The sequence below is a fragment of the Crassostrea angulata genome, chromosome 4, assembly GCF_025612915.1.
Source record: "Crassostrea angulata isolate pt1a10 chromosome 4, ASM2561291v2, whole genome shotgun sequence".
Taxonomy (NCBI): domain Eukaryota; kingdom Metazoa; phylum Mollusca; class Bivalvia; order Ostreida; family Ostreidae; genus Magallana; species Magallana angulata.
In genome coordinates, this window is record NC_069114.1 from 4,685,480 (window position 1) to 4,713,380 (window position 27,901).

General features: G+C 31.2%; 1 pseudogene; it reads left to right on the forward strand.

The window, feature by feature from the left end:
- The first annotated feature begins 547 nt into the window (after positions 1-547).
- The window catches only part of LOC128180559 (blastula protease 10-like), a 48,176-nt pseudogene continuing 20,822 nt past the window's right edge, over positions 548-27,901 (forward strand).

Here is a 27,901-nt window from a genome sequence, read left to right on the forward strand (position 1 = left end):
AACATTCGGTTATATATAAAGATATATATATATATATATATATATATATATATATATATATATATATATATATATATATATATATATATATATATATATATATATATATATCATTGTTTTATTATTATTAATCAATAAAAATACCAACTAAATAATATATATTGTCTACCTTTAACAATAAATATTTGAAATTAAAATAATGTTTTAGGCAAATGCCATCTTTGAAATTGTTAAGAACGGGATAGCTTGGATAAAGCCATTGACTTTTCTTTTCTCTGAAAAGTTTTAAACTTTGCAAAGTTGAATTTAGTTTTTTGTTAAGTGTTTTTAACCTTTTTTAAAGGTAAATATTACTGAAAAAGCAGTATAATCCGTTATGACCGGTTGTGTATTTTAGTGCGATACGTGTTACCTTAATACTACATGTAGAAATAAACCCGAAAATGAGCATTTCATTGCTTAATAGATATAGTCAAGCAAAGAACAACTTTACCATGAAAAACACTTTGTATTAAAAGCTCTGACAAATTTGACCTTTTAATTTTTTATGGTCATAGATGCTTTAACGGAGCGAGTACGAGAGTTGATGGACTTCCTCAAGGATGACCAAGCCAAAAATGAATCAGTGGTATTTATCTTTATTCAATCATCGTAAAATAAAAAAAAAGAAGAAATATAAATCAGATATTTTTCAATATTTTTCTTTTGGTAGATTGTGGATTTATAATTTCAAAGACTTCATAGACCCCCCCCCCCCCCAAAAAAAAAAAAATTATGCCATTGCCGCTTGCTGTCTGTGTACCATTTGCATAAACAATGGTTGATTAAAAATATCAAATAATGCTCTTCAAAGCAACTATCATTAATGTTTTGGTATTGTATTACATTACTACATGTAATACGTGTTATAAAAAATAACATCAGTATATACTATTGATAACACACACACACACACACACACACACACACACACACACACACACACACACACACACATATATATATATATATATATATATATATATATATATATATATATATATATATATATATATATATATATATATATATACACACACACAGGGACAGTACCATAAATTGAACGTTTTCTTTTCCTAACCTTTTGTTGATATTTTTGTTGATAACACCTAGTTTATTTTTTTAATGTAGATTATATCGTTATTTTGAACTAAAAACATCTCGTTAAGTGCTTTTATCACGCCCCGATTTTGTCGAATTTTTACAATTCTCTGTACCAGTTATAGGCTTCATGATATTGACATGGTAAAATACCAGTACACGCTGATTTAAATCTCTACTTTGAATTACCCTTTTTGAGATCAGACTAGAGATCGTAAGGGTTATCATCCATGAACAAAACTCACAAAATATCTGACTATTCAATATATAATTGTGCAATTCAACTTCGCCACTGATATCTTAGAATTTAGTGAATCACTTGTGATATACATTAATATTATATGGCAAATCTAAAAAAGGTATATAATAGAGTGAACAAGGAGGTTATACTCCATTATTAACTTATTCCACCTGTCACTTCTCCCACTGCTGAACGTGCTATGATGAAAATCAATATGTAAAGTATGATCGCCTAAGCTTACGTTTAAGACATATTCAAGAAAGTAAACGTTCTCTTCTTTTTTCGAAAAAGACGACCGAATCAAAAATAAATTTTGGAAGTCCCCTGCTGGTACACTTGAACTCTCAGTTAAGCCGATAACTGATACAGTACCAATATACGCAGCAATGTTAAGGTCTACTTCGTGGTCGTGCAGACCAGAAATTCCGGAGAATGTTAACTAGAGCATCATACTAAACTGCAGGTCGTCAAAAATGCTGAAAAATAAAGTATTTAGCATTTTTTATATGTACAAACACATTGAACTGCATTAAAAATAACCTCTGTGTGCAAGTTTGTAATCAAAAAAGTCCAATCGAGTTAAATGTATAGAAATGACTGATCGCAATGCTCTAAGAATGTGATGTCATTCTGTGCATACAGTTAACAGATCAATGTCATATTTTGAATATAAGGGAATGTTTAAATTATTAACAAGTGCTGCTTCTTCGATAAAATCTAAAGAATGAGTTTAAAGAAAACAGAAAAAAATAGTATGCAACGGTTATATCAATTTTGACCTGAGCTCATTTTTAATAAAAGATGAACCCTATACAAATAAGCAGCACTTTCCAGAATCTACTAGATAAGTCAAATTTAGCTATCAAATTTTTAACTAAAATAAGGTTATGTCCCCGCTTTTTTGAAATTTGTTAATGACCTTCATTCGGGAGATGTATCAACACATATAACGAAACTCTAAATCTAAGGGACCCCATTAAGTGCCATACAAAGTGGTATTCACTATAATGTTGTAGGGAAAGAAAAAAAATCCGGAAAATCGGCACAGTTCTCTGTTTGATTAGGAAATGCCCTTTTCTCTCCCGCAAATTTTCTCTGTCTTTGTATCTCTTTTTATTTAATTCTATTTTATTCAGGTAAATATACCACAGAATGCCGTTTTAAAAACACATTATCTCAACACTACGCAACTTCATATGGATCAATTTGTTCAATTATTATCAAATAAAATACATGACATACAAATGATAATTATTACCTAAGAATAGCCCAAAAAAGCTTTTTTTTAAAATCCTTATTTCCAATGGGGTCCTAATAAAACAATTAAGTTGAAAAAAAAGAAGAAGATATAATGGAATTTAGGCAGGGTTCTGAAAAGGAATATAGCATATTGCTTTAAAAATGACCTTTTCTTAGTTTCCTTAGTTTTTTCTTTTATAACTGTAATAAAAGTAATAACAATGATTAGGAAAAAATGGAATTGGACAAGACGTCATGTGGTATCACTTGCATTTGTAGACAAACATTTTTTAAGCTTTCTTAAACTTTTGTTTAAAATTAATTTCCATGACCTCTAAAAACAATGCATTCCAGTTTATAAAAGCATTGTAAAAATGGCATGAAAAGTCTAATTTTTATCTTGTGTTTAATTCGTAGCTATTTAGACTTTGTAAATTTGTTTTGGACGTGAACGTCTAAATGTTAGATAATAATTTAAAGCAGAGCATTGAAGGCCTGGAGAAAGGAAAACAATTGTTAAAAAATCACTTTTTCGAAGAAACCAGTAGCCATAACAAAAGGGATCAAGATGATCCAGATAAGGATAATACAAAGGGACACTCCAAAAGTCACAGTGATATGATCGATGAAGAGGTACTTACTTGTGTTACATTTTCTCTGTCTTGTTTCTTTTCTTGATATGGAATACACATTTTATAATGTCCGTTTTGGATGTAAACGTGTATTTATTATTATCATTTTATTTTATTTTTTTATAGATTGTTCGTCGTATTTTATTAATGTTGGCTTTATATTCATTGTGTCGTTTTTGTGTCATATTGATAATTTCTTTTTGAAAAACAAAATGAAAACAGGTTACTGGTGTTTCCAAACAAAGCATATCTAACACTGAAAACAATGTCTGGGGATTATTGTTAGGTTATTGATCATTTTTGATTCATTTTAATCAGTTGATACTTATTGCTCATAAACATAAAATTCCAGGTTGAAGAAACATATATCACATACTTCTGTTTAGTAAATGGATTATGTAATGTTCCCTGGAGGTCAAAAGATAATTTCTGTTTATAATTTTTATTATCTGTCTTTAGAAGCGCACAATCTTTTGAAATATATACCATTTTCCTAATTACACTTTAATTTTGGTTTTCACAATTTCTTCTAGGAGGTGGACCCAAATAATGTGGATTTAATGCTTATATTGGAAGGAATGGCTGTGGAAAACAACGGCACAATGCACGAGGTAAAATCTTTATCTGAGACAAAATTTCCTTTTTAATAAATGACTACGTTGTAAATAAAAAAAAACCCTGACTTTTGCCAACATCACACAAAACCTTTTCCTTTTAGGGGAAAGTAAAATCAAATAGTCATTTAAAATATGATTTGTTATGACAATGGGTTACTTTTCAAGATATTACAAAATTATGCGCTGACTTTTATACAGAATACTTTTTGTCTTACTTAAAGACACTGAAATATTTTTTTACTGGTGACTTAAGATAATTTCTGATCCACATGTAATATAATGTAAAACTAGCACTCGTAATTATTCTTTTTAAAGACGAAGTGTCAGAATTTTAGGTTTTTACTATGAAAGAAACACAATTTACACATTTTTTAACAATTGAAGGCTAAATTGCACAAAAAGCATGTGGACAAAAATCAAAATTTAGGTTTTGAAGTTATCAAAATATACTGTACCTCATTTGTTTTTCTGCCTTGAGTTTGGTGGTTATGGTTAATATTTTTTCAAAATTAACGGACTGAAATAAACGTTTACATACTATTAGGACAGTATTTTGTGCTGTTGAGAAAATATTTTAAATGATTGATTTCACTGGTGTTTTGTACTACATATTGAAGAGAGTGTTGATATTCGAAAATCAACAATCATTTCTATGCAACTTCGTGATTTGAGCTCATGTACTGGTGATCAGAGTCTTTTTTCCTTGCTTGCGTTTTTCTGTTCATAGATAAACAAGCATTTTGAGAGTATTGCATTAGCAATACGCGTCCCCTACGTTAATATTCGAAAATCAACAATCATTTCTATTCAACTTCGTGATTTGAGCTCATGAACTGGTGATCAGAGTCTTTTTTCCTTGCTTGCGCTTTTCTGTTACTAGATAAACAAGCATTCTGAGAGTATTGCATTAGCAATACACGTCCCCTACCGGTTTGTAGAAATTTGTGAAAACATTGCACTGTTATGCAGAATATAATTTCTTACCGTCTCAACAGACTAACCCGATTACGAACCCGATTGCAATAATACATAAAACCCTGTCAATTAAATTTACAACACAATGCTTTACATTATTTTACTTATTTGTTTGTTTGAAACAATAAAAGGAATGGTCCAAGAAATGCACAATATTATTACTGACAACAAAGTTTCCTCGTTTATTTGATACACACCGAACCCGATAACGAACCCAAACATTTAAAAATTGGAATATAAAAAATTAATTTTCACAAAAAAATTGTCAACCAGACGCTACAAAAGTGTAGACTTGATCTGTAGTTTGACATTTTGAAGCTCTTCAGCAAGTTTCATATAATTCCTCAAACGCATAAAGAAAAAAAGTGTGGAAAACTGAAGTGGGACAGACAGACGGACCGACGGACGGAAAGACGGACTGACGGACGCAAAAGAAAGCTTTAGACCCCTCCGGTGAAAACCGGTAGGGGATTAATAATTCTTAATCTTTTATCACTTAAACATTGTTGTTTACGTGGTATTTTTCCATGCCCTGTTTACAACAATTATGTGAGTAGAAATGAAATATGTTACAAGGTTTGTCGAAATGCAAAACTTGTGCCAAATCACAAACATACAGTAAAGGGAGCGGACGCTTGGCTATTAAAATGATAAATGTTGCAATTAAAAGCTTTTTACTTACTGAGTGTATTCAGCTGTGTAGATATCGTAAGAAATATGATACATTATGGTTTAACGGAATAACAAGAAGTAATCGTCATATTTTGACTATACACACATTGTTATTTGCAGGAGAAGCGATGACGGATTATGTGTGACCTGTGTATATGAACAAGTGCAGGAGAAAAGAAAATCAATTGAAGCCTTGAATATTTATTTTGGATATCGTTGGTCCTGTATCACAAATGCGTAGTATGATAATTTGTTTGCACCGCTTGATGTGTTACAGGATCTACGACATCCCAAAACTACCATTCAATGCTTATATTTATATTCATACTGATGTCTATTTGTATGACACATATGTGTTTTGTCGCTGTAAAACTATTATATATGCTCCCAGTCAGGGATAAGAAGCATACATGGAACAGTCTTATTTACATGCTAATTAGTTTGCGTTTGCGACTAAAATATAGTGCCACAAATTTTATTGAGAATGTTTTTTTCTCTTGTTAAGGAGTATACATAATTTGATAAGTTCTCAAAAGTACATATGTTAAATTGAAGTTTCATTTAATCTTAAAAAAATGAATATACTCAATACATGTGAAGACGTTTACATTGAATTTTGAGTTTATGGTGCATGAACTAGCAAAGTGTAGTCATAGAATATTGAACCTTGCAGATTTCCAATGCAAACATAAGAGAAATATACACTGAATGTAAATATATTTGAAGACATGAAAATCTGCATCGAAAAACCTTATTACAGTTGATATTAAGATTTCTTTACTAAAATTTGTAATTGTTTATCTAATCATAAATTGCGTGTATCTTTACATCGTTTATTCACCAGGGAAATTTGATTTGCGACTGTTGGTAATAATTATAAAGACTTTTCAAAATAATTATGGATGACGAAATAGAAAGATGCTTGTAAAAATAACAAATCTAATAGACCTGTAATAGACAGTCTTTGTGGAGCTACTAAGCTAATTAATTTCTTGAAAAGTGGCATGTAATATTTACGCGGCTTTGTCAGGTCTGTCCGATTTATTTCACAGCGACATGTAGAAAGTCACTTTTCTGTACTTCATAAGATATGACGTCATAGCTAACTTTAACGTCACGATCTGCATTCCTTTCGATCGTTCTTAGGGAATGTATCGTAACGTAATCATCTTCGTTCCCTTTACATAGACACTGTTGTATATACATGTGATACTAAATTCAATATCACCGATATAGAGTATAAAGTCAAAGTACTGAGAGTACTGAAAGGCGGGGTTTTGAAAGTTTGAATTTTTAATTGTTCACGTTTTCCTCCATTATGTTCCAAAAATAAGAGTTTGAATTAGTTTTTTCAATCTACATTTCGGCTTTTTGCAATTGCCTGATACTTTGTCATAATTTTGCTAAATCCCGACCGGGACTGTTCTTCATAATTGTAGAAAATTGACACAACGGTATATGATGTAAAATAAGACCCCAAGAAATTTGTTAAAAAACTACAACTAACCGGGAAAATCAAAACAACTATATTTAGGTATATAATTCAAATCGTTATATTTATTTATTTTGTGATCAAAGGGAAAATATATAAGTCGGACGGTATCTGTTATACAAGGTTTATGGAAACTGCGAAAACTCTCAAACTGTTGCATTACCAAATAAAGTTAACATTTGTATACCGATAACAAACACAGGCATCTAACGTTATAAATATTTCATTTTTACAATACGATTATCCCAAGTACTACATGTATAACAATAAAAACAAGTTTGTCGCGGTAGCCATTTTGATTTTTTAGACCTTCTTACCTGTCATGATTTTCTTGCAGCGATTCATATAAAATTAATATGTAAAAAATAAATTCGTTCGCCACTTACTACTTTTTTGTGTAAACTCTTGCATCATTTACACGAATCACGATACAACCGTTTCTGAAATTTCATTAAAAACCATACTCCGAATTCAGTCATCTGTTTTTCTGATTCTTATCGATAAAACTAGAAAATGGAGACCAAAAGTGAGTGAATCACGTCATATTTTGGGGTAGACCTTTCCTGATTGGCTGTTATATATGATAATTGTAAATTGTTAATTTTAGCTATTTATTCAGATTTATTTGATTTTAAAATTTCTAAATATGCAAAGTGAACGCTTTTAACAGTAAAATTAATAAATGTTGTAGGACATTGTCATTTCAGGGATCTTTGTCCTTTCAATACACTCTAGTTTATTAAAGGCACAATTGCAATTTAATGCGTGTCTTGTAAAAATGAACTTAATGTCGAAAGCGATTTAAGGTGGATCTCTACACCAAATAAGTGTAGGAGACTTCTGTTGCATGCATTTGTTACCAATACTAGGCACAGTATTCAACAATAATAGACCTCAAAATACAATACACTATTTTCTAGAGAATTTTTAAAATATCAGTCTGGTTCCAGATAACCCCTTATTTATCAAATTTTTAAACATTTCTGTTTTAAAATTCTTATGAAAGTGAAAAGTTATTAAGTTTAGAAATGAAAAACAAAAAATCATGAATGAAGTTTGTATGATTTTTATTGGAATCCACATAAATATGAAACTAAAATATAAAAAAATTCTTTTAAGGCAAACTGCTGGACAAAATCCACCAAAAACCTGAAAATATAAACAATATTCGTTGGTTAATGGGATGAAAAAAAATTGAATGAAATTGAAAAATTAAAGGAAATACTTAATTATTACAAAAATCTTGGTATGAAAGATCCTGTTTTAGAGTTGTCTTTCTTTATTTTACATGGTTGTAAATATCTTGGGATCAATTTTTTAATTAATAAAAATCACGAAGAAAAATTAAAAAAGGAGCAAGTCTATGCTAAATATGTAGATATAAGATTAGTAGTGCTTATGATAATGTTTGAAGCTGACAAATTATATTTTTGATGAATGCGTTATATATATTTAACTCTTTAAAACAAAATATTAGTAGTTAAATTGCCTTTTACTTTTTTTTATACAATAGCAATTATAAACAACAACCATACGCATATTAATAAATACATTAGATGTCCATAGTGATACACGTGCATGTGTGGAAATGAAAAACATGCTCCTTTTCAGAATTCTGTCTTCCCTCATTTGGCTTGTAAATCCGGGCTTCCACTGCTATTGCTACCTAGCTGTATTTATTTTAATGAAAATACATTAGTTTAATGTCAAAGTTTCAATGAAAGTCTTTTACTGCAAATGTTTTTGTTTTAATTTGGGAAGTTAGGATCAATTCAAGAGATCGTACTACGGTACTTTAGTTTTATATTCATCATACATATATAGTTTAAATGAAAATTTGACATCTACTTACCTATATCGATAATCCGCCACATATGTATGATTGTCTGTTGCAGATGACATGACAAAAATGTATTGCCAATAGCAGCAGAGCAGGGAAACAGTATATTATTTAGATTCCACGTTTTCCGTACAAAACAGCTGATAATCAATGTTAGTTAAAAGTTTTAAACAGGAAGAAAATTGACATATTTTCTAAGCGTTTTGGTGATTTCATTCCTATCTCATCTCCTTAGTTAGAAGAGTTCAATGAAACGGTGTATAGCTATTTTGTACCACGACATAATGTTATCAATCCGGAACACAATGGCGTTTCGAACGGAAGTCAGACATGTTGTGACGATGTAGCCTTCCACCTTAATTTCAAAATTTTCGAGGAGCTACAATAAAGGATTTGTAAATCAGATTTTAAAACTACGATAAAAACTTACTTTTTATCTTCTTAAAATTGAAATAAGTCCTATTCATTTACATGTACTACCATACGATAAATCAAAAATTTAAAACATAACAACCATGCGTTATCTCTGAATTCATAGGTCTAATATTTGTGCGAGATTTATCAATAGGAGAAAGATCAGCTGAGTTTCTGATGAGAGGCATTCAGATATTAATAAGTCTATCTCAGCCGGACAACATGTTCATTAACATTTAACTTGGTTCTTCAATCGATAAGATTGTATAAATCAGTTAATCTATTGGTCATCCAAAATGTATAATCTATATAGATTTTGCTTACAATGTATTGTTCAAAATTTAAATTCAGTTTAATTAACTAATTAAATAGTCAATGAACGAGAAGGCAAATTCAGACTTGTTTTTATTTTTTATGTACAATTTTTTTTGAGAGATGGACAGCAGTCATAACGCGTGTTGACTGGAAGCCAATGAAACACCTATTTAATATGTAGGACATCTGTGTATTTTAACCTCGGCTCGCGCATGAAGTTCGGTATTAAAATTCACAACTTTTCAAAAAAGGCACATTGCATTTGGGAACTTTACGTTCGATTCAACGTTCAACCTCTTCTATTGTTTTTATGAGCTCGTTCACAAACTGAATCTTTGACGGCGTTGTGCATTCAGTTACGTAACTCCATTCCACAAAACACTACAACTATTGAACCCGAGGAAAAATATTTTGATCAATAAAGCTATTTGTTTATTTTCTTTATAGAATTCGGTTTATACATAGAGGACTTTAAACGATTTAATGCGTGATTTTATAATATATATTTACAGAAATGCATGAAAAGTTTCTGCACTATTTTCTTTCGCGTAGAATCATTTCATGTGTTCTACGCGAGCCATCCGGTTTGAGCTTTCGGCTGACAGTAAACCAATAGACAGGGTCATGTGACCCCGTCTAAAAACCAACAGTTTTAAAGCTTGGTAATAGATAAAAAACTTTTCATAAACTAATGGTTTTGAGACTCCCCCTGCTACGTGTAATCTAATGAATGGTAATATGTATATGCATATAGAAAACGGCTTGGCGAAAGTGAAAGATGAAAACCATCTTAGTATATTTTACGTGAAATCGGGAGAGAAAAAAAAAACCAATGAGAATCTTGCTGGGGGAAACCTACCGATTGACCCTATTTTGTGTAAATCAAGCCTAAAGGGTAGAAATGTGCCTAATTTCGATGCCGGTGCGAAATGTTTTGACAATATTTCAAATTAACGAAATATGTATATGAACCCCCAGCAAGAACTGCAAAATACATTACTTATCGAAGGATTGTTCATAAAAAATATTTTTGATTTAATGTCATTATTCACTTGCGCCGATGCGATTTTTATAAATTATTTACCGTGTTAGAATACACCCGTCACGCGCAGCAATGTTAAGGCGTCCCGTTGCTAAAATACGACTGGATAGCGATATTATTTGAATCATCGCAACCATACTTTGACCGGGAGTATTTTTTTAAAATCTGTGTTACATTTATTGACACCGATGTTGAACATTATTTTGATGCATTTTTTATGACGTCATATGTTCTCTGTAATTACCACAGGGCGAAAAACCATCTTTAAGCAAGTCCTTAAAGGTGGCTTAAAGGTGACTTAAAGGAGCTTAAAGGCTATACAACCTTTAAGCCGCCTTTAAGTCACCTTTAAGCAAGTGCTTATAGGTCCTTAATGTCCAAACTTCTTTAAGCTACCTTTAAGCCACCTTTAAGCCACCTTTAAGCATCTTTAAGTGGCATTTACGCTCTCTTTACACTGCCTTTACACTGTCTTTAAGTGGCCTTTAAGTCAATATTGATCAAGCTGAACAATAAAAACATATATTAAATGCAAAAGCTCTTTTATAGAGATGGGAGGGGGTCATCCGAGTGATAATATAATTTCCAAGGAAGGGGGGAGGGGGGGTGTTCCAGGCGATTTTAATCGTCGCTCCATTAAACACAGATCGCTATCATCATCACCGCTCTGATGGACACAGAATGCCGTTATAAAATTCTTTATAATTTTTTTTGGGGGGGGGGGTTCAAAATTATTGTAGGTATGAGCGCAGTCTCTGTATCTTAATATGTGCATAAAACTAATTAAAGTATGTTTGTTTCCTATTATAAATTAATCGGTGAAAAAAAAATCTCTCTCTCTCTCTCTCTCTCTCTCTCTCTCTCTCTCTCTCAGTTCATCCGGTTATTAAACAAAATAAAGATATTGAACCAAAAATGCATGATTTAATTTGTTAACCGGTTTAAGGTTTGTATTTTTTTTTCAATTTTCATTATTTCTAACTCTAGATCTGCTAGATACATGTTAAAGATGAAATGACTCTCAACTGCCTTTGTTATATCGGGCAGGATATTACTGCTTTGTTTGTCTAGACATAGTTTTGTTCGTTTGTGTATATCTAATTAGAGTCTATTGTTTGTCAAACTTAAGAAAACCCCTGGAACTAACACAGAATATACAAGATATACACAGCAGTTGTGTCGTGTGCCCAGGTGCATGTTTGTGTATATCTAATTAAAGTCTATTGTTTGTCCAACTTAAGAAAACCCCTGGAACTAACACAGAATATACAAGATATACACAACAGGTGTGTCGTGTGCCCAGGTGCACGTCAGGGTTTCTAAAGGCGTTGAATCTTAGTATGTACGAGTATACGATAAGTCTATTGAATAAAAGTTAATTTGCATTTGTAATTCATTTTCAAAGTATTATTTCCTAGCTCTGGGTTTCAAAGATGTTACGTCTACAAATTAACGATACATGTATGTAAGAGTAAAATCTTGAGGCTAATTAATTAATGTACCGGTGATCATAAATAGGGGTTGATTATTTAAATATATGTATAAGGGTAAATATGTCAAATATACCCGGCCTGGCACATCATACAATTGTATGTACAAGTCATTTGCAATTGCCACATGCAGTAAATACGTCACCGGTAATTGGTAATTTTGTTTGTTATAGAATTGATAGTTTAAAAATCATGTACATGTACATGTACATACAATTACATGTAAATATTTAAACATATTGGAACGGCGCCGCGATCATGAAAACCGGGAAATTGCGGGAAACTGAACAAATACCCTAATAGTATCAATGCATTTAATAAAAGAAATGATTTCATTTTCTTTCTTACATTTTTATAGCTATAAATTAGATGAACGTATATCTACTCGGTTTAAATTTATTAACTAAGAAAGCCTACTATAGTGAACCTAACGGTTTCCATTTAGGTATACTATATTTTTGTTCACTGAAGACCAAGTTCCGTATTTCATTCTAAATACATGCATGCATGTAATTTATAAATTAGATATAATTGATTGTTACAAACTGAATGGTTTGTCAAAATCTTTTCAAGTAAACACATTCAATACAGTGATTCAATATCCACTGATATATAGGATATAAAAACGCTCATTTATATATAAGTTGCCGGGGCGCAGAGGATGTGTGGTGATGCTAGTAAACTAAGGGTCCCGGGTTCAATTCTCGCCGTGGCCGTTTTTTTGTTTGTTTTTTTTTTTCATTTTTCTTTCTAGAACAAAAACCGTTTTAATACCTTTTCTTTCATAAAGTTAATACATTTTGTTGGAAATTAAGCACAATATTGAATTAAATTTTTTTTAATGGCTTAAAGGTGGCTTAAAGGTGGCTTAAAGGTAGCTTAAAGGTGGCTTAAAGAAGTTTGGACATTAAGGACCTATAAGTTGTCCTTAAAGGTGGCTTAAAGGTGGCTTAAAGATAGTCTTTAAGCTGCCTTTAAGCCATCTTTACGCTTTCTTTAAGCCACCTTTAAGCAATACTTATAGCTTAAAGGTAGCTTAAAGGTGGCTTAAAGATCGTCTTTAAGCTACCTTTAAACACCTTTAAGCTATCTTTAAGGAGGACTTAAAGATGGTCATTCATCCTGTGTACGTGACGGTCGAATCCTAATATTGGAAATGACCTATTTAAATCGCATCGGCGCAGGTGATTAATGACATTAAATCATACATATTTTAAAGAAATATCCTTTGTCAAGTCATATACTTAAAAAAGTTCATGCTTGAGAAAGAAATAGATATTTCGTTTATGGAAGATATTGTTGAAACATTCCTCAAAATCATCAAAATAATGAACATTTTTACTAATAAAAAACGATTTACAAAAAATGGGGAAAATCCGTAGGTTTCCCAAGCACCATTCACATTGGTACTTATATTCTATACCAATTATACGTAAAATATTCTAAAATTGTGTTGATCTTTCACCTGCGCCAAGCTGGTTTTACATGCATGGACATTTCTTCATTCGGTTGTTTACACGTAGCAGGGAGAGGCTCCAAACCACTAGTTTATAAATAGTCTTTCACTTAAAACGAAGCATTAAAACTGTCGATTATTTGATACTGGTTTTTAATATGAATTTATTTTGTACGTTTAGCATTAACGGCAGCATCAATGTAAAGGAACATGCGGTTTTATATTGGTTTGATATAATTCACTTTTAACGTTAAATTCCCTGAAAACTATCGACAGGAATGCAGATCGTGACGTTAAAGTTAATTATGACGTCATATCATATGAAATACAGACAAGTGACTTTCTAATCATCGCTGTAAAATCCAACGGGAAGCCTTAACATGCCCGCGCGTGCTTAAGAAAAATATATGACGTCACATCAAATATAGTGTTGGATGCTACTGTTAATTTATGTAATAAATAATTAAAGAAACTCGCTCGGTTAAAGTATTTTTCGATAATTAAATAGTATCATTTTTCAATATATATTTAGCTTCGGACAGCCTTAATATAGCGCGTAGACTAAAAGACTAATCAAATTTGTCAAAATAGAAGGCAGATTTATGGTACGAATAAAAACAAGTCCGAATAATTAAAAGTAATCGAACATTGCTGAAGTATTTATTTGCATATTTTAAACATACACTTTTCGCCATGACGATAATTAATCTAACCACGTTCTAAGTTACCCCGTTCTTGAAAGATCTATCCCATATGCTCACCAGAGATCGTTCTTTCCATCAAACATTAAATCACTTATACAAGAAACGAATCAGCTTATCTTTTTTATTCAACATCTGTCAGATCTTAACTTCTGTGTATAATCTTAATAGGTGACCAGTAAATATACTTGTTATATCAGAATCATTAAATATTATTTCATTGCAAGTATGTGATTTTTTGCTAACTTCCCCTGACTTAGACCCTTCAAAGCGTGTCCACCACTTTACTTTCATTTTTGCTATTTCGGGCTGGTTTATCGAAAATGAAAGTAGATTTTTGATTAATTTCACGATGATAACTAATCAGTTAAAATTTAATTATAGCCTTCCGAAATCATCTTACAAATGTTGAAATACCAAATGTGAAAGCAGTAAATCTGATGCAGGCATTTTGTAATTTATTTGCAAAATGTCTTAATTTATATAAGGTAAGATGTAAGGCTACTGTCTCATAGATTTGCGTAGATCATCGTTTATAGTGGAAGAAATGTCAAAATCGATAGTCTTTGTGGAAAACAGAACAGTTATTAGGTTTGATAATGACTGACTACAGAAATATACCAGGCTGATTAGTCTCATAGACTGCAAAGTCTCACCGCCTATGAGAGTAATTAATCAAATGTATTTCTTTATATTTAATTACTTACAGGTCAAAAGGTTGCATCCCGATATGACAGCCATTGCCAATGCAAGCAGACTGGAAACAATTCCCTCTACTCCTGAACTGGTAAACCTATTTCTAAAGAGAATAAACATTTAAATATAACCGGTAATCATAACATATCATATCCTTTATTCATTTTTCTGGGGTTTTTTTTCAAACGTTTTAACCATATTCCGTTGGTTCGTCAACGTTTGTTAAAGGGCCATGGTCACGATTTTGGTCAAAAATTATTTCTCCGATTTCAATGTTTACAATCAGTATTTTTAAGAGGCTGTCCAAGCAAACATCAGGCGAATATATAAGAAAACGTCGCACATCGATTTTCACGAATTTTTTGTTTTCCCTCTGAAATAGTTTCTTTGTATTCTCTTTTAACCCACAATAATGATGATTTGCTTGAAAAAATAATTTAAGTGGTTATTCGGACGGGAAGATATATATTTCATTCTCTTATATAAATCATTGAAACCATGTACCAAACTGTGAGCTTTAAAATCCAATACATTGTTATTGGTGAGGGTTTGTATTTTTTTTAAATGAGAAAAATATTTTGACTTTTTATTGATAAAATAAAATGAGTGGGAAAAGCTTGCGTTGAAAAATTGTAGACTAGTATATTTTGGTAATGTTTGATAATTTCAGTTACCTCCCTTGCCAAATGAATATTTGGAGGCTTAAAAACTTAAAAAAAAAAATAAAAGCAATAAATTTTCAACTATAAATAATTCATATAAAATCAGCTTAATTGTTTATGATATACGTAATTTTTTTTAACGCTGAAATATATTTTTTAAAAATATTCAGTGCGGGTATATTTTCAAAACCAGTGTAAACAAAGATGGCCGCCGCTAAAGTCTGTGCACAGCATGCTGCCAGAGTTGATTGTTTTTCGGTGTTTTGGTGATGTTGTCTCGATCTCAAATACCATTGGAAGTTAAATCAGGTCGACAATAATAGTAAGCATCCCGAACTTTTTATTGAAACTGAGATGAATTACTGTTACCAGACGAATTTCAACAAGTCATCCAACAAATTATGCAGCTATGGGTACATTGAAGTACACATCCACTCCTCAAAGAAAAAAAGCAAGAGGTGTTCATCTGATGACGACAGAGGAATGTTATTTCTTGACAAATGGGTAGTTCCAGAGGGGTCAGGTAAATAATATGCATTGAGAGAGAGAGAGAGAGAGAGAGAGAGAAGAGAGAGAGAGAATATAGAGAGAGAGAATAAAGAGAGAGAGAGAGAGAGAGAGAGAGAGAGAGAGAGAGAGCATTCTTACATTTATATTATTTAATATCAGATGTTTACTTGCACATTTAATTTGTATTAATTGCATTCACATACCATGAATAAATCTTTGTAAAAAGAAAGTACAACAATATTGATAGAGTGTTTCATGTGGTAAATATTGGGAAAATATCCTACAAAAATTTTGTAGATAGGATTGTGTTGAGATTTGGAGTACTCTTTTTTCCTTTGATAGGTCAATTTAGTCTTCAATCTTCATATCTTTAATTTTCGTAATTGAAAAATATTGCTTTGTTAAAAATTGGAGAATAAATGTTATGAAATGACGAGTTTTTAGCTCACCTGAGCTGAAAGCTCAAGTGAGCTTTTCTGATCACCTTTTGTCCGTCGTCCGTCTGTCCGTCTGTCCGTCTGTCCGTCTGTCCGTCCGTCCGTCTGTCCGTCTGTCCGTCTGTAAACTTTTTACATTTTAAACTTCTTCTCTAAAACCGCTTATCCAATTTCAACCAAATTTGGCACAAAGCATCCTTATGGGAGGGCGAATATAAATTGCAGAAATAAAAGTCCGATCTGTATTCAAAGCGGAGAAAACCTTGAAATTGTAGAAAAAGGGGGGTGCATTTTTAAAAATCTTCTTCTCAAGAACTACCGAGGCAAATTCAACGTAGTTCAGCATAAATTATCCTTATGGGAAGGAAAATATAAATTGCAAAAATTAAGTGGTAATTCTGTTTCAAATCTGAGTTATTACGAGAATAATAATAAAGGAAAGGCGTGTTTCAATCAGTTTAATAGGTTCGGGTTCGGCATACAATAAAATTGGTAGACAAGACTTGGCCTGGGTAAAACAAAATATCAGCAGTTATTAATCTGCCAATCTCATTAAAATTTCAGGATATTTGATGGACTAGTATATTTGTATTCGCTGTAAATATTGCTGCAAAATAATGCGTATTTGGAATTGACGATTGCCGATCTGCCCCGGCTTTTATTTTGCCACGGCCCGGGTTTGCATACCCATTTTACCAAGACTCGTATTCCATACTTCTAAAACGAGGTTCTTTGTTTAAAGCAGCCATGACATTATACGAAAAAGGTTCGATCTGACTATGATGAATTTGCTTGTTGTGCAACAGTTCGCGTATGAAGGGAAATTTTGAAACATGCAAAATATATTGGTGCCGATTTTGTGAAATAAATTGAGGCTAGATATTTCAATGCGTTGACAGTTTTCACACATGACGTTGGTGCTAGCTTGTTCTAATTTTCGTTTCGTTTTCATTATTTATGCTTTGTTACCTGGAAACTATCGTCTGTATTTCGTGATTTTTACGTATTAAATCAAACAGAGAATTCGTTAAATCAAACAGTTAACTGTTTACCTGCGCAAATTAAGCAAAATCTGATGTAGGGGTAGGTGCCTACTGAAATACAATTCATTCTATCGGTAATTCGGCATTATCTTTTGCGTAATGGCAGATTAATGCAATAGGTTTTGTTGAGATGCTCGGCATTTTCTCGAGTTTATTCAGTTTAAATAGACGGAAATATGTAGGTATATACATGTAATATATATATGAATAATTTCGAAAAAATAAATTGTGTTCTTTATTTGTTATACATGTAGTGCCTGTTTCTTGTGTTTAATTGTTTACAGTTTCTATTTACTAACCATATTTGAGTGTTAAGCTTCGAATTATAAGCAAGATACAAAGATTTGCTCACAATTCTATGTTTGTACACATATCTTAAAAACTAAAGATTAAAAAAGTAAAAAAATTTGTCAATATTTATTAAGAAAATTTTCAAAGTCTGTTCTTCCAGAAACCAACGTATTGTAAACTTAACCTTTTTAGCTCACCTGAGGGTGGGGGCACAATGGGGGGTCGAAGTTTAACAAATGAATATATAGAGTAAATCTTTAAAAATATTCTTCTCAGAAACTAATCAGCCAGGAAAGCTAAAACTTGTGTGAAAGCATCATCAGGTAATGTAGATTCAAATTTGTAAAAAATCATGACCCCCGGGGGTAGGGTGGGGCCACAATGGGAGATTGAAGTTTAACATAGGAATATATAGAGTAAATCTTTAAAAATCTTCTTCTCAGAAACTAATCGGCCATGAAAGCTGAAACTTGTGTGGAAGCATCCTCAGGTAGTGTAGATTCAAAGTTGTGAAAATAATAACCCCTGGGGGTAGGGTGGGGCCACAATGGGGGTCGAATTTTAACATATGATTATATAGAGTAAATCTTTAAAAATCTTCTTCTCAGAAACTAATTAGCCAGGAAAGCTGAAACTTGTGTAGAAGCATCCTCAGGTAGTGTAAATTCAAATTTGTGAAAATCATAACCCTGGGGGTAGGTTTGGGCCACAATGGGAGGTCGATGTTTTACATAGGAATAAACAGAGTTAATCTTTAAAAATCTTCCTCTCAGAAACTAATCAGTCAGGAAAGCTGAAACTTGTGTGAAAGCATCCTCAGGTAGTGTAGATTCAAAGTTGTGAAAATCATGATCCCCAGGGGTAGGGTGGGGCCACAATGGGGGTCAAAGTTTAACAAAGGAATATATAGGGTAAATCTTTAAAAATCTTCTCAGAAACTAATCAGCCAGATGATTCTTTATAATTGTTAAGACTTTGGCCCCAGGACAATTCTTTGGCTTCACGAGAAGGTTCAGAGGTTGATGTACGTTTATATCCCATATATAAACTATTGTTAAGGATCTTTTTGAGAACTGCAATACTCAACATATGATATGACTATAAAATCATCCTGTTAGAAAAGGGACTAATGATTATAAACATAAGAATATTCAGGGGAAAATGGATTTTATTTATACAGGATCTACATGTATTATTGTACATTGTCCAGATAGTTTGTATTATGACTCCATTAAGCTGATTTTACCATACCTATTGTTCCTCAGGTGAGCGATGTGGCCCATGGGCCTCTTGTTATAACATACACAGCAAAAAATATGGAGTGTTTTTTTTGTCTGTTAGCACAGCAATATTATTTAACACAGCAGCTATTGAATTGGCAATCGGTCAGAGTACATATCTGACATGTGACAAGAAATGTAAATAAATAATTTCACACAACAGTATGATATTAGTTTTGCTAATGATAATCAGAATATGAAATGGAATCTCTGTATGTGTTCCACAATATTTATTATCAATTTTAAGATCTTAACACTTGAAGGTACATGAATTTGTTTTATTTTGTGTTTCTCTATTATTTTTTTTTAGAGAAGTGCAAATGAAATATTCTTCTGGAAAATACTGTCCTTCTATATTTAAACTTGGATACAAAATAGAAAAAAAACCTACACGATTTCTGAAAGAAAAAAAACCTATCAAGTTGCTTGGCATGATGGATCTGGATGACTTTTACAGCATCTAATATCATGGGTAAAAATGATATTCCTGCATATGAAACAGTAAAAGTGTGCCAAATAAGAAAGAAGATCAAGGAGGGGGTTCAGAGATTATGTGAAGCAGTAATTTGAAAGGATGTATTGTATTTAGATGGCAGAGAAACTAACTGGATTTGCAAGTCATTATACAAATGGCCACATTCATTTAAATTAACCAATGTTTTCCTAAGGAGTGGTTGAATGTCCAGAAGATATCACTTGGAATTTGTTTTTCTCAATTTAATCATCTGCACATTTTTCTTCAATGAATAAAGGATGCAAACAAGACTATAATAAGATGCTTTGAAGTTTGTTGGATTGATTGATTGATTGAGAGAGAGAGAGAGAGAGAGAGAGAGAGAGAGAGAGAGAGAGGTTGAATGAACTTGTCTTTGTGCATCATGCACTGTATGTACATGTTATCATTTAATATCATGTCAAATTGTTATCTTGCATGAGTTTATTCTCTGTTTATTTATTCCAAATTGCTACTGCACACTTCCTTAGATAACTAATCTAATTTTAATGTTATTATTAGTTTGATATCTTCATCTGTTATGATTGTTTGTGATACTATGAAAGTAACTTATACTAGCCTAGTTAATTTGTATGTTAAGAGATTTCAATATCTTGAGTAAATAACTAAATATATATTTGAATATATTAATTAGTACAACAGTATGCACTGCAAATACATGTACTGACATCACTTAGCATTAGCAGTATTATAAAACAACACTGTCCAAGTAAATTGTCCAAACATAGCTTTGATACATGTAAATGAAATGTATTCTTTCACTCTTATGCACTGCTTATTTATTCAAATACGTACAACATGCTTGAAAGTCAGCTGAGTAATTTAGAAATACATTTTTAAAAAGAGGAAAATACAGTTTAAAAGAGGCACACTGATTCTTATATGACCATGGATTTATTTTGGAATAGGGTTTAAAGGGGAGGGGGGGGGGGGTTGTTTCAAAGCATACTGTCCCATGTATATTTTAGCTGCTCATCATACATGGATTATAAAATGGATTAGTAGGGGGGATCCAAAAATGGGGGGGGGGGGGGGGGTTGTTGTGATGTCTGACTTTTCTGCTAGATTCATTGTGGACTTAGTCTGACTAAATAATTGTTGTTTACCAGTCTGTTTATGTTAATTTTTATCCAAAACTTAATCACCTGCCTAGAATTTCCAAAAGCTACCCGACTGAAAGTAGAGGTCACATTTCTTAGTTCTCATTCCAAAACAGTCTGCATTCGTTTTGAAACTTTGGATTGAACAAGTTGCTAATGGCACTAATATAGAGATAATAACAAATTCAAATGTTACTACTAAGAAGAAATGATTTGATATATTTATGTGTATTTGTACATTATGAAATTGTTATTATATAATTGTTTTGTTTAAAAAAACAACAACAAAAACCCCTCAAATTCAGTAGTACCAATGATAAATTTGATTTGACCTTTTCGCACAATAAAAATAAAAAACTTCTTTATTTAAGCTAATACCGCTTCAATATTATTATCCCACCAAGTTTATTACCAGTTTAAGAAGAACATTTTAGTAAATACTTATTGGAAACACACAAATACATTGAATTTGAACAATACATTCAGTTTTACACTGCATTAATTAATATTCCTTAATCAGTGATTAACACATATTGAATCCTTATTCTCAAACTTATGTACCGGGTACTTCATGAAATACTGAAAACCCTTAAAATAATTTGAATTTGTATATTAGACCATCCAAATAGTGAAATATTCAGCTAATTTTCTTCAGTTTTCAACATTTTTGTCAAAATGACCTTTTTGCACTTAAAATTATGAAAAATGTTGGTTTTTGATGAGTGATCAATATTTCTTTCATCATAAAGCATTTCTTATTATAAAGATATAAGCATATATTAAATTATAGTCAATTTTTGTGTTATGAACTCTAACATTCACTGTCTTTTAACAATAATAATAACACGTTATGCATGGAAAAAGTTCAATTTCAATGTTAAAAATGGGTAATTTTGTGCAACTGCTTCCATGAGAACGATGCTGTTCCCACTGAATTTATTTTTGTTTCTCAGAATTTCATTTCTCAGGTTTATAAAGATGCCTCATTTTTTCCTTTCATGAAAATGTATTGGATTTGATTGAAATTTCAAATAAACATTAAAATACCAGAATTTTTGTTTACAAAATATGCATCAACTTTGATAAGGCATATATTTTTGTTTGAAATATATTTATACTTTAAAAGCAGTCTAAGTTAAAGAGTTAAGTGTGTTTAAACTAAATAATATAATTTTTAAAAAGGTTTAATAGAATTAAGTAGTTTTACAACTTATCAAACTTCACAATATTTTTACAACTTCTGTGACCTTTTTGCACTAAACATGTTCCAAATTCAAAAATAGACATTTTTCTGCCTAGTTAGGCATACAATGAACTTTTTCTTTCACATGTATTGCAATAATGTTAAAATGAAGTGATACACAAAAATTTATTGAAATCCAAGACATAGCATGTGCAAAGCCCTGTCTGAATTTTTCTTGGACAGCCTCTTAATATGCACCAAAATTTCAGTGTCATTTGTTGAGTAATAAGTGAGTTACAGGGCTTACAATTCTCTGCTTTGTAAACAAAGCCTTTGTTTACATTTTAAATTTTGAAGTGAAAATTACAGTTTTAGACCAAAAACAATGTGTTAAACATTAGGAACTGTTTGTTTATGCTTAAAACGAATAAGAAAATAGACAAATCAGTTTGAAAAAGATTGTTACTGGTATATTTAACACGTGTAAACAAAAACAGAGTACACGCGTTGTTGACATTACAAAGAGTTGTGAGCCCTGTATCTTGCTTATAACTCTACGATTGACCATTCCCCTTTAAATAACAGTTCTTATACAATTCTTTCTTATGTTAATCCAAAAATTAAATGTTCACTAAAGTGCAATGGCCAGAACTTAGAACTCGCTTTTATAATTGTCTACTCCAAACTTTTAATGATAAAAATATGACTTCTTCACAAAAGCTCTCCTTAATCACGCTTATATTTAAAAAGGGGGACAAATCAAATCTTGCAAATTATCGACCTATTAGTCTCACAAACACGGATTATAAAATTATTGCTATTGTCTTAGCAAATATGCTTCAAAAAGTAATAGACCGTCTTATAAGTAAACATCAATCTGCTTATATCAAAGGGAGATACATCGGGATAAACGCTCGAACCACACATGATATATTTGACTTTTGCGAAAATGAAAATTATAACGAAATTCTTCTTTTCCTTGATTTTAAAAAAGCATTTGATTCTGTTGAATGGAATTTTATTTTTGAAACTCTCAAAAGATTTAACTTTGGTGATAACTTCCTCAGCTGGATATTCATACTCTATAATGAACCAAAATTTAGATTAAAAAATAACGGATGGATTACAAAAACATGCTCTATGAATAGAGGCATTAGGCAGGGATGTCCTGTCTCCGCTATAATATTTCTTTTTGTGACGGAAATACTATCTTTAACCATTATGGAAAACAAAGAAATTGCTGGTTTCAAAACCCAATATATGACAAAAGAAATAAAATTGATTCAACATGCAGACGACGCTACATTACCGCTTAGAGACAAACAATCACTAAAGGCTGTGCTACAATGTATAAATAGTTTTGGTTCGATATCTGGCATGTCGTTAAATATAGATAAAACAGAATGTATGCTTCTTGGTGATTTGAAAGGAACAGAAAACACAATACATGGAATTAAGATCAACTTTGACTGTACAAAAGTTCTAGGTACATATATTGGACACAACAAAGAAAAGTGCATTGAAAAAAATTGGGGAGATAAACTGAAAGAACTAGAGAGACTTTTTGAATCGTGGAAAAAAAGAAAATTAACTATATTCGGAAAAACATGTATTATTAATAGTCTAGCTATCTCCAGATTGATCTACAATATATCAATATTACCATCCCCAAGTTCTGATATTATTAAATCTATAAATAGATTGATTTTCAATTTTATCTGGAATAAAAAGGATCGAATAAAACGAAAAACCCTTATCGGAGATGTAAAATATGGCGGAATAGGAATAGTAGATATAGAATCAAAAATCAAAGCTATTAAATCATCTTGGATATCTTATATATTAAACGGTGAAAATAACTTGCTCTATTTTCTAGAAAATTTCAAACTGAAAGATGATGACATACTTTATATATTACACACAAATAAAATAGATCTGCAAAACCACTTTCTCCTAAAAAAGCTACCAATATTTTACAGAGAGATATTTGAAGCATTTAGTTATTCAAAAACCACTAAAGAGGCAAATGCTATGTCAACCCCTGAATTTTTACAACAGCATATTTGGGGCAATAAGTTGTTCATGTTTAAAAACAAAACACTTTATTTTCAAAACTGGTTTAATAAAGGTTTTAAATATGTCAAAGATATTGTTGACGAAAATGGGCTAAAACCACTGGAATTCTTTTCGAATATATTAGCCCAAAAGAACAATTTAATCTGTGAATATTTTATAATGAAAAACGTATTTCATAAATTTAAAAAACAGTTTGACCTAGGTCTGGCTAAACATACGACTGTTATTCACAGACCGCAGTTTCTATTTCATGGTAACATATATGAATCGATAGATGATAAAAAATGTAAATTTTACTATAAGATTTTTAGAGATCACAAATTTGAAAAGCCATACTATATCAAGAAAATACTTAAGGACCTTAATATTGAAGGATCAGAATGGATAAAAAACATTTATATAAACAAAGTCGTTAACATGTTTGACAAACAAATCGCAGATTTTAACTATAAACTATTAAACAACATACTTATAAGTAGAGAATATCTCAGTAAATGGAAAAACGATTCTAGTGCATGCTTGTATTGTAAGCACTCTAATGAAACAATTAAACATTTACTATATGATTGTACAAATGTCAAAAAAATATGGAATATTGTTAGCATTATCTTACATTTTGTGGTTTCATGGAAACATGTAATTGTTGGACTATATAAAGAAATCAATAACAAAGTTATCGTTTATAATAATGTTATATCGTTTGTAGCACTTAGAATTTATAAATACAAGATGTGGTGTAGAATAAATGATGATATTGAAAAACCAGAAGACATAATTTCGCACGTGAAAACGTCCACAAAAATATTTTACTTAGCCCTGAAAAAATCAAAATATAGTAATTTTAACATAGATATGCTTAGGCTTTTATTTGAGAAGCTGTAATATTATTTTTGAACTATGATTAACAATGTATCACAAAACTGATATGGGCTTATGTTTAATATGAGTACATGTATACATCTTCTGGATGTCTAGTCTTCATGTATCTTCTTTTTCTTTTTTTCCTTATGCATGTATTTACTTTCCAATTATAAATTAATTTCATATTCCACGCTACTGGAGGGTTTCTGTCTCTCCAGTGGAGCTGCTATAGGGGAAAACGAGGACTCTGTAAGATGTGTGATGATATCCCCTGTGGCAGCAACCATATGTGCATGTATTTCATTATATGAACGTCTTTTTTTTTTTAATTCAAGGACGAAAATCATCCATCATATTATATTTGTTTAAATGAGATAGTCTTTTCGTTATATACGTATATTTTTATATTTTCTATAATATGTATTTCAAATATACTTAAAATGTCAAACATACATTATATATTTTTCTTTCTGTTCTATTGTTACTATTATAAATACTTAAATATGTCATCCTGCGAGATGATTTAGAAAAACTACTATTTCTGTGTATTATTAATATTTTTCTTTATATGCTTGTATTAATGAATATATACATATATAATATTGATATTAATTATAACTTATCGGATCCAGGGGGCCCCTGGCACCCCAGGTGACGATATACCTGAGGGTCTCTGCGGAGATGTTGCCTCGCTTGTAATGTAATTTATTGAATAAAATATATATATAAAAAAAAAAAAAAAAAAAAAAAAAAAAAAAAAAAAAAAGTGCAATTTCTATTTACATATTTCAGGTATAAGACCATTTGCATTGAATTGATTTAACATTACATTTTGTTTTTTACTTAAACTTTCATAAGACATTGTATAAGACAATGTAATTGGTCATACTGTTAGGAAATCAATCCATTTGCTAGGTCACAAAACACATTTTGAAATGGTTGCCATTTTTCTGTTCTCTTAACAGTTTGGATAAGTTTAATCACCCTCAATTCATGCATTGTTTTGGAAAATGAGTTTTTAACTATGAAAATAAAAGGCTTACAAGTTTTTAATTAAGAAAATCGTGAATCAGGGGAATAGCATTGGAATGCTTCCTGAAAATATATTTTCTGAAGAACCAGTGCGCCAAAAAAGTTGATATGTCAATTAATACTTTTAATTTTTGTAAGATTCTTCATTGTTAAAACTGTAAAGCAGGACTAATACATAGGCCATTTGGGGTTCATAGTTCTACATAGAAATACATACAGAAAGTAATGTTTTCCCTAAATAAATGCAATACTTACTTTAAAAGAAAGCATTTATAATGGAAGCATCATCGTATCTTCATACTCTCATATAAAGGTAAATAAATTCACATAATTATTTTCCGCCTTTTATTTTCATTGGTAAGTTGGTTCATCTCACAACCTTATAATTAATCAAAAGAGAATTCCAAAAACCTTCGTTTCGCATTTCAAAATTTATTTTTAGTTACTACACAACATTGTATTGTTGAATGTCTTGTCAAATCTTTGAATATTAGAAAATTGTCTAACGTTTTACAATATCTTAAAAGAGTTTTTTTGTTTATTCATATAATAAAGCACCCAAAAAGTATTTAGATTTGATATATTTCACTAGATGGACGACAAAAAGAGAAATTTTGCGAAATGGGGAACAGACTGGCCAAAGGCCATCGTTCCCTACAAAATCCAAAGAAGCATAGGTAAGGTATTCCAAATTAGGTTGGATATAGTAAATCAAAATTTCGTTTTAAGTAACAGAACGATACACGTGCATAGTGCAATGAATAATTGTTGCTTATTTTGTTCTGATGTTCTGCAGTAAGGCAAAAAAGTCGCGATGTCATCAAGAAAGCTGTCAATATATTCAATACTCGCACCTGTTTAAAATGGCTACCATACACCCGGGCACTTTCTAAGCAAGTAGGACACAACCATTATGTGGAATTCCAAGGCAGATAGTAAGTTTGTGGCACAAAATACCCATACGAATGTTAAAAAAACCCCAATATTTTAATGTAACCCTTTTTCACATATTTTTCATTACAGTCATATCAAAGAGATTAATGTACGAAATAACACTTATTGTACTAAAAAGTGAAGTTTCATTCCATTTAATAAAAAGGTACTTTTGTTACTTGATTTTCAAGACAAGCATGTTCTGTAACTATGGAGCACGGTGACATCCAAAATGTTACGCCAAGATGATTCACGCATTTACTTAGTGTATCTTGCGATTCCTCATACGAGTGTTCATTTTGAAACGTATTTATCTTAGTTTATAGTATGGAAAACCCTGAAAGTCAAGGACGTTACTTATTCTTTTGAATAAAAACATACATATATTTTATTTTCTCTAGGACTGTTTGATGTCCGAAATACAGTTATTACAACGCTCACAAATTGTATTGCAGTTATACACAAATAATTGTTGAAATGTTTTAACCCTTGAGCATTTTTACAGATTGTATAAACTTTAATTTAATTTAGTTTAATCCATATTGTTTGTACTTTTCGTCCGGAGACGTCATCGTTTTTAGTTATTTTTAAAGAGAACTATCTGTCTTTAGTTACTGATTTCTATTCAACAAAACAATTTACCCCGTCATTATTTGGTACATATAATATCAGGAAAGTACTTAAGTTGATGTTATAATATTATTTGGTTTAAAGCCGACCTCATAGAAATTGTATATGTGTGTTAATGAACGATATTCAAAATCAAGTTCAGAGGAAAAAATACAAAACAGGAGCAGAGAAAACACGGACCTCTGAAATATAAAATAGAAGTAGGATCAGGTTCCACGGAGGAGTAGGAATCCTCTGCTGACCGGTCACACCCACCGTGGACTCTTTGTCGTAATCGGGAAAACAGAAACATTCGTATACACTTAGGTGATTTATAATGGTTTAACAATAAGTTTGAAAAACGTCAGTCAACGTGCGAACTAGTGGAAGGTTGTATTTGTATTAAAA